This window comes from Theobroma cacao, chromosome 7, assembly GCF_000208745.1.
Source record: "Theobroma cacao cultivar B97-61/B2 chromosome 7, Criollo_cocoa_genome_V2, whole genome shotgun sequence".
In the NCBI taxonomy this organism is placed as follows: Eukaryota; Viridiplantae; Streptophyta; class Magnoliopsida; order Malvales; family Malvaceae; genus Theobroma; species Theobroma cacao.
Genome location: NC_030856.1, coordinates 18,207,602 through 18,216,794, shown reverse-complemented (window position 1 = coordinate 18,216,794; position 9,193 = coordinate 18,207,602).

The following is a 9,193-nucleotide window of genomic DNA, read 5'->3' as shown; positions in this document are numbered from 1 at the left end:
GTTATGATTTTGAAAATGGACCAATGGTAAAGTGACAAGTGTCAAGCTTTTAATTCTTTATTATTTTCCTTATAAATTGGCACAAAATCAGCCCATTTCTCATTCATATAGCCGGCCAAAGAAGAACAAAGGAAGAAAAGAAAGAACAAAAACCCTAGGTGGAAAAATTCAAGGGAAAAGTGTGAAAATTCAAGGAAACAAGTGAAAAAAAGGTAAGATTTTTCAATTAAGCTTGAGATCTTTCTTTCTTAAGCATTTTTTCTTATTTTCCATGGTTGAATCACATCATTTCATGATGGGTATCTTGCTGATCAAACCCTAGGAGAGAGAATTTGATGATGATTTAGATAGATTTTTAAGATATATGGATGTTTTTAGTTGTTTATGGTGTTAAGTGTAAGAATTAAGCTTGAAATTCACATATTCCTCATGAGTTCATCATTGGCCGAATCTTCCTTGTAGAGTGTTGATGGTGGATTTGATTTTATTTCAAGTGAATTGGTTAGGAAATGATGAATTATGGTGAGAAAATCAAGTAGGAAAAATCATAGTGTTGATGCACTCACCATGGCCGAAATTCTCAAGAAGAAATGTGAGGATAGTTTCCCTAAATTTTATGTTATTTGACTTGTGTTTGGTGATTTGAAGAATTAGGAGAAAAATGGAATTAATTGGAGTTGAATTGGACATATTGGCCAATTAATCGGGTGATAGATCAAATTAGGCCAATAACGATTTATTTTGGTACACAATTGAAATTGTGTAGAACACCGTGTTTAGATGATAATCCGAACGATTTGCATTCCATTTTATGCATTAGTAAAGAGCCTGAAATAGATTTATAATGGTATGACACAGTATATTGAATTGTGTGTTGTGTATTGTATATAGGTGGTGAGCCCTCTAACAAGGGTAAAGACGTTGTGTCAGAGGACTGAGAATAGGAGTATTTCAAACTCCTGATACAGTGAGTAACCTTATCATCATCTTGATTATCTGAAGTGAATTTTAATTTGTTTTGGTGATTTTATGGAAAATGAGTTTAAATGATAAATTTTTTATTTTATAAACATAATGTGATTAAATTAAATGATTTTATAAAATTTTCTTGAAATTGAATGATGGTTTTGAAAATGGAGTTATTGGAGACTAATTGCCATGTTATAAATCATGGTTTGAATTGAATGGCTTATGATAATATTGGAATGAATGGTTGAATTGGTAAATGTGCTGAAAATGTATGAACTGTTGATTTGCCTTGAGAGGTTGTAAAATAAAATTATTGCCATGTCATGCTATTGCAAATTTTATTGAATTGGTGGATGATATATTGATTAGTCACTATAGTAGGGGGTTTCTGTGGACTAGCCTATTAGAGGGGCACGGTAAACCCCATTATATTCTTACCTCGACCAGAGAGGTGCGTAGGGTATCTCCTAGGGTAAAGTTTAGAGTTCACTTCATGCCAAACCACCACGTGAGAGTGAATTCAGCCAACGTCAAGGAACGACTGTGCTTTTAAATGTAAAAATGTGTTTTGTGCGTATATGACTTTCTAAACAGCCTTGACGGTCTCGATTGGATGCCTTTGATCAAGGTATCCCCAAGAATGAGTTTTGGCACGAGCTAAGTTTTTAAGAGATACATAAGCCTTGTTGTTAATGTGGATGAAATGTAACTGGCTTAAATGATTTGAAATGTGCTTTGATGTTATGAACCATTTAATGATGATCTATTTTAATCGTCTCCATTTACTCAGCTTTAGATATTTTAGATGGTATTTGTTTACTTACTGGGATTATATAATCTCACCACCCTCCTTTCCACCCCTTTCAGGCTCAGAATAGGTTGTAGATAGCTGATTTCATCGAGAGCTACCATTGGATTTGCATCCTCCAAACTGTAGGTTCACAGCCTTTATTACTTTTGGTCGCTCGTGAGCCCACGTATCACTATAAGTTAAATCTTATGCTGTGGTTATCTGTATTACAGTATGTATGAATTTATTTAGCTTTTACGCTACAAAAATTATTTACCGGTAACTCTATAAATATTGTTTTATAAGAAAATAAAATATTTTATTGAATATTTTTATTATATTCTAATAGTCATAATTTCACATTAAATGAATGTTTTAAACATCTAAACTTATTTTTGATTATGAATTATGTGTTTTGTACTCGCCTACTACATTTTTAGCTAGTTTCGAGATTTTTGGGGAAAAATGACCAAATTGCCCCTGTAAAAAAATTTTATTTTTCTATTGTTTTGATTTGGAAATAGTTTATAATCTCTCAAAACATGATACTTAATAATTGTCACTAACAGAGGAGGTACGAAAACTGATATTAAAGCCTTGCGAGGTTTCGGTTAGCATTTCGAGCAATGAATGTCCATCGAGATGTCGCGGCGGTTGTCACAGGCTCGAAGGGAGTATCGGGTTGTGACAGATAGGTTCCAACAAGACCCCACATCTCCATTCAGAGCATTAATCGAAGTTAGAGTCGATCAAAACATCAACAAAGACTAGTGAGTGAACTTGCATTTCAAAATGTTTTGGGATAAATGCATACAAGCTTGATTGTATCAGTTGAAAAATTTTAATTATCTTTTCTTCAAACGTGCATGGGAACAAGCTCTAAAGGAAATAGTTTTTTTCCTATTGTGAAATGTGTGAAACAATGAATTTATGTGCTCTTATATTATGTTGATAAATATATAATGATATATGATTTTTATTGATAAGTAAGACTGTGTGCTAATTATAACCGAGTGTGTGCGGTGTAGGAGGGAACATACAGGTAATGACAGGTGATTCCAACTATGCACGGTGTGGGAATGCGCATGAGCTGATGACCGGTGGGTGATTCCAACCTTGTGCGGTGTGGGAGTGCACATGAGTTGATGATTGGTGGTGGTCTATATCCAACTATGTACGGTGTGGGAGGGCACATGAGTTGAGGACCGTTGGGCATATACATGCTTGTATGTATATATATATGCCATAGAGATAATCATACATGCTATGAAATTGTTTATATGTGTTATAAAAAGGTTATGAAAATAACATGTGATTGCATTGAATATTGAGAAAACTTGATTATTGTCAATGTGTTCGATTTGATGTTCAATATGGCAAGAATGGATTTTTGTGGCATATGAAAATCCCTTTATTTTCGTCTACCCTAAATCTCGCTGCAGTGAAAATGGATTCTCGTTGCAGCGAGAAACTCTTAGGTGGTGGGGTGTGAACCACCCTTACTTCTCGCTGCAGCGAGAAACCCTCGGGTGGTTGCATTCCAAACCCTCGCTAGAATTTAGCTGTAGTGAGAAACCCTTGAGCAGCTGATGATTTGTGTCTAAAATTCATAGCAGTGAAAATTCATTCTCACTGTATCTTCGTTGCAACAAGAATGCCTTTTCGCTATGGCGAGGATCAGTCTATTTCGTTTGACTTGCTTGAATGCTACTAAAGTTTTCACTCTTCAAATTCTTTGCTGTTCATGGATCCTTCATCATCAAGTGATTAAATGACTAAGGGTTTAAATGAGGGGTTTTAATAAGAATTAAACTAAATTGCATTGTTTTCAACTTAACTACATTATGTTTTCTAAAACTTTCTATATTACTTGCTTGTTCCCTTCTTATGTTCACTCACTGAGTTTATACTCAGGTTTTCAACTTCATGTTTTCAAATTCGGGGGTGGTGGGATGTAGATTGAGGGGTCCACTAGTGTTCACCCTTTGGTAGGTATCCTAGCATTTAGTAGCCATATTCCCTATCTAGAGTCATTCCGCTGACGGTCAAGGTCTTTGTATATGCTTAATGTGAATTGTTAAGATACATTTGACAAACTATCTATGTATATTTTGAATTACGATGCCAATATGAGCATTCACTTGGGTTCTATGAATTGCCTTTGAAGAAATTAACATTTGAACACTATTAAGTATAGATCTCAAAGAAATATGAATGATAGATGGACAAATATACAAGTGCATATAGAAAGGCTTGCTTAGGCTTAGTGGGCTGTGCCTATTGGGTCCTTGCGCAAGTCATAGCCTGGGAATTGGGCTGTGACACTTAGTCGACCAAGAAGTGGGTTAGTCTACTAAGAAGCTATTGCCGAAAATTTAAACTTCAAGACAAAACCAACGTCGTCAAGCAAGAAGTAAGTTAGTCGACTAAGTGCTCACTACCAGCATCTGAGACCAGAAGACAGAATCAACTTAATCGACTAAGAAGGAAGTTAGTTGACTAAGAGCTCTTTGTCTGCAATTTGAATCTGGGCACTAAAAGATAGATTAATGGCTAGAACTACTACCTAAACTGTTTTCAATGGTCAAAAACTGCCTAACTCCCATCAGAGTTGATTTTGAAGTATAGAAAGGACTTCTAATGGGTAGAAAGATAGATTGAAGGCTTCCAAGTTCAAAAGAGCTCAAAAACTAGAAAATACTCTCTGCACTGTTATTACACTCAACTCTTATCTTTGTAATTGTGATATGCACTTCACTTTATACTACTTAGATCAACCTTGTGATCATAGGTACACTCTTATCACTTCTTTCCTTGTATTCTTAAAGTGAGCGGGTTACTCTAAGGATTGATTCAAGCTAGGATTGCTTGATTGAGTATAGGTTCTAACTTAGCCTTGAAAAGTTAGGTGTTGGCTTTTAGTTGATCCCGGTAAAAACTATTGTGAAAGGTTTTGGCTAAACTTGGTAAAAGCCATTGTAAAGCTTGGTGAAAGCTTGTGAATTTCACCATTTTTATTGAGTTGATTTCTAGAATCCTTGGTTGAACAATCAAGGTAGTGGATGTAGGTCTTGGACCGAACCCTTCTAAATTCTAGTGTGTTGTTTATTCTGTTTTTGTTTTATTTTCATTCCTTCTTTTATCTTACGTTTGTTCCGACTTAGAGCCAATTTTTGAAAGAACCAAATTGTGCTATTCACCCCCTCTAACACATTCATTTGGGACCAACAGTTGAGGCTTTTGGAGGGTCAAATGGGATGGTTTTAAACTCAAAATAGGATTTTTGACCATATCTATCGATACATGTTCATTATATATCGATATTTCAAGCCCAAAAAAGTTTTCTAAATAACATCTATCAATGGGTGGCAAAACCTATTGATAGATATGCTTGATCTATCGATAGATTGGGCACAAACTAGAAAATAATATGGCATTTTGGTTTGTTCTCATTCAATTTAAAAGCTCTAAATGCTCAAAGTTTTCCTCATTTGGTAAAAATGAGGTTTTTCCTTGAAAATCCAGCCACCTTTTTCCTCTTTTCTCTCAAATGTCATCTTTACCAAAATCTATGGATTTCATGCTTTCAAAAGTCATTTTCAAGCTTAGACTTTGATTCCAAAGGATATTGGATGGTAAAGTTCATTCCTTTGAACCTTTAGATTTAAAGTTTGATTTTCCAAAAAATTATGGGTTCTTAAAATATTGTTTTACTCATGAAGATTTAGGTTTTGAGTTGATTTTTAGAACTCTAAAGGTCACCAAGGTAAAGTGCTCTTAACTCTAGCTATAAGCAGGCTCAAATCCTTTAGTTAGAGTTAGATAAGGTATTGATTTATGGATTAAAGGACTACTGGAAAATATTTGTGGAATAATAAATGACTATTAGTGTAAGGTTATATTATAGAACTAAGTATTAATGATGGAAAACTTCGTGATAGGCGTTATGGAAAAAGTTTGAATTTTTAGATGATCGATTCTTTGACGAAAGGTGCTAAAGAGTAAGGCACATTTCTTTGAGGCAGATAGGTGCGACATTTTTAATTATTTTAGTATAATTTGGCATGTTTACTCTAAAATCTTGCATATGAATGAATTTCAATGAGTTTGTGATGTAAACAAATGTTTACAAGTAAGTTTTGATGAAAACTATAAACTGAGTATAGTCTACTATGTATTAGTTTTGAAAATGGGGAAAAAGCCATCCAAAGTTTTGTCATCTCAAACATCTCATTTGTCAATGATTGATGTATGATTGATGGTTTTAAATGTTAATGTGACAATTGATTTCTCCTTGAAAAGGCCATGGTATTTATGGTCATTGATTTTAACATATTTGATATGGTTGATTGACTCCAGTTTTGGTTGTGTCTCAATGTCTGTGATATGTGGTAATGGGTTTTTACCTTTTATTGTATGTATATTCTGAACATTGGGATTATTGTAATGTGGTTGATGGAGCCTATCGGGATAAAGACCTATAGCTAGTGGCAGTAGGCGCTAGCCATTGTGCACAATGAGTATTCATGAGTCAATTGAGGTTATATGTCGAACACACAAAGATTTGAAGCTTGAGTTGATTGAGGTGTTTTCTCGAGATTCACTGAGTATGCTAGTTGACTGAGTCTTACCATTTATTTGGTGTCTATGTCTTTAAGATGTGGATTATTCTAATGTGACGATACTAGGTTATTTTTATTGTCCTTGGCTATTGCTCCATGATTTTATTTGAATTGATTATTGATATGTTGAAGGTGTATCATGGATATTCTATATTTGATGTTTAAATGTTGATTACTTGACTATGGGTGATTAATAGTCTTGGTTGAGGTTTTAGCAGTGAGTTATATGCTAAATTTTTGCTTTTTGTAGCAAATCTATCAATACATGTTTATCATGTATCAATAGATACAACACAAAATGTCATAGCCCAATTTTTGAGCCATGATCGACGTATGGGCCCAATGGACATAGCCCACTAAGCCCAAGCAAGCCTCTTTATGTAATCAGTTCATCATTTCATCATTCAAATATCACCATTTCTGAACCACAATTTTCAACTATATAATATGGCAACCAACTACTTACATTTATATCATCTAAAATAATGCCACCCATTGCAAACTCATAATGGCAACATTGATCAAAATAAACATATATTGTTTATGACATGTATCTTAGTGATTTACATCACGTGTATGCACACACAGGTAAAAGACTTTGGACTTTCAGTGGAGTAACTTGGATGAGGGATACGGCTACTGAATGCCATGATACCTACCAAAGGGTGGACACTAGTGGACCCCTTAATCTACATCCTAACTACCATTGATTCTGAAAACATGAAGTTAAAAATAGTGAGTATAAACCTAGTGAGTGAACATAAGAAGGGAATAAGCATCAATACGGGAAGTTCTAGAAAACATGATGCATTTATGTTGAAAACAATGCAATTTAGCTTAATTTCTTGTTAAAACCCCTCAATTCAAGCCTTAATTATGTAATGCCTTAGTATTGAAAGATCCATGATTAGCAATGAAGTCCAAGAGTGAAAACTACGATAGAGTCCAAGCAAGACAAGCATGGTAGAGGGAATCTCGCTACAGCGGAAAGGCATTCTCGCTACAGCGAAATTCAGGCAAGATCTTGAACCACCACTCGAGAGTTTCTTGTTGCAGCAAAAACTGGGGGCTGGAATTTCTTTAAACCAACCGAGAGTTTCTCGCTGCAATGAGAATGAATTTTGCTGCAGCGAGAAATAGGGCAACTAAGTTAAAAGAATTCTTGGCACAATGAAAATCCATTTTTGCTGCAATGAAAATCAACTTGAATGTATTTAACAATTTTTAACATGCAACATTCAATACAATCACATTTTATTTTCATAACCTCTATATAACATATATAATCATATATACGACAATCGGCATCACCTCAACTCTCCCTCAGCTCAAGTGCTCTCCCACACTACACATAGCTATGTCATCATGTGTCGTCTCACACCGCACATTACAATATCATCATCACCATCATGTGCTCTCTCACACAGCACATGGCATAAATCATCAGTGTGTGCTCTCCCACACCACACATTACCAACACCGTCATGTGCACTCCCACACCACACACTCATGGTTATAATTATCACACAACAATATCATTCGATGCATAACATGCTCATCAACAGAATATAGAACACATAAGCTAATCACATTGCACATTTCACAATGTAAGAACATTTCACCAAAGGCTTGTTCCCAGGCATTTTTAAAGCAAAAATAGATAAAATTCTCAAATGATTCATTTACACATGTAGGCATTTCCTAAAACGTTTTCAAATGAAAGTTCACTCACTTGTCTTTATTGAATGCTTGATCGACTCTTACTTCAACTAATACTCCGAGTGGAGGTGTGGGGCCTCGTTGGGACCTATCACACACAATAACATCACACCAACTCAATTGACATAACATTATTCCAAAAGCTATTCTCCTAAATCAAGTTTTGCTAGTTATTCCTAACTAGCTTCGAACTACCATTTGATTGGCTATTTATTCACACTACTCTAGTCACACTAGAAATAAATGAATAACCTTCAGCAATCAAACAATCTATAATTTAATTATTGACCATCATTAATAACCTAAAGATCTGCGAGACCCCGTCAAGCTCAATTAAAAGACAGTATTGTACCGAATGGTACAACTAAGTTAAATCGAGCCTTAAACTAGTTCAAATAGAAATTCTAAGAAAAAATTGAAAATTTTGAAACCCATAGAATGACTTAGAATAGTGATTCAGAGTTCAAGGTCCAGTTGGAGTCCATCAGGAAAATTGACCGATTAGGGACAAAACGATCATTTTACCATTTGATGATTAAATGGAGATTTCTAACCAAGATTTGATCACATTTGACCAAGAATAATTATATGAAATATAATTATGATTATTGGAGTAAAAATGATGTTTAGTAGTGAAAAATTGTGATTCCCGATATTTTTTGAGTACAAGGGCAAAATGGTAATTTTGCCACTAGAGGACTAAACGAGAATTTTTTAAAAAATGATTTTTTGACCCATTTGGTTAATATTGATCAATATTAGTGTTATTTGAGGTTGAAAAGTAGAAATAATGTGATTCCAGTACATTTCGGAGTATAGGGACAAAATCGTAATTTTTTCGCCCTAGGGGCAAATCGGTAAATTTTTCGCCCCAGCACTTGTCAAGACCAAGGGATTTTAAATGTGGTAGGATTGGATAAATACCAGAATAATTGTGGTGGAAAATTAAGAAGAAAAAGTCAAAAAGTTAAAAATTGGGCCAATAAGCATGTGACACGTGGCATGCTTGATTATTTTATTATTTTCTATAGAAATCAGCCCATTAAATCCCCAATTCTCTAACCATATTCGGCCTAGACAACCAGCAACAAGA